The following is a 381-nucleotide window of genomic DNA, read 5'->3' as shown; positions in this document are numbered from 1 at the left end:
TGTTTTCAGGATGAAGACGCAACGCAGGGGACCCTGGGGATAGGGACAGCACCAGCCATCCTCCTCCTCCCTGCCCCTGTCACCTTGCCTGTTTGTGGCAAATACGGTGAGTGGGGACCACACAAAGCCTCCCTGAGGCTGGCACTGCCTCTTCCCCTCCTTCCCTTTGGCAGATCCCAAACCTGCCCCCCTCCAGCCCCCACCCCCACAAAGCTGGGACAGCCATGGGGACAGAGGGACAGTGCCTGTCCCCACAGCTCCTAAATTCCCCTCCAGGCCCCTTGCGCCGTGCAGGCCCTTGGGAGGCTGCGAGCATCCCTGCGACTCTAGGATGGATCCTGCCCAGCTCCTCCCAGGGATTCCCCAGGAGTCCCCAGGCAG

The 381-nt window shown here is 63.5% G+C and overlaps 1 protein-coding gene across 1 annotated transcript in view; it reads right to left on the bottom strand.

Moving 5' to 3' along the window:
* The window catches only part of SLC8B1 (solute carrier family 8 (sodium/lithium/calcium exchanger), member B1), a gene marked incomplete at its 5' end in the record, with an annotated part of 1,877 nt that overhangs the window by 334 nt on the left and 1,162 nt on the right, over positions 1 to 381 (bottom strand).

This window comes from Pterocles gutturalis, unplaced genomic scaffold, assembly GCF_000699245.1.
Source record: "Pterocles gutturalis isolate BGI_N339 unplaced genomic scaffold, ASM69924v1 scaffold3037, whole genome shotgun sequence".
Classification (NCBI taxonomy): Eukaryota; Metazoa; Chordata; class Aves; order Pterocliformes; family Pteroclidae; genus Pterocles; species Pterocles gutturalis.
The sequence above is the reverse complement of the archived record's forward strand: the minus strand, read 5'-3'. Positions and strand labels throughout refer to the sequence as shown.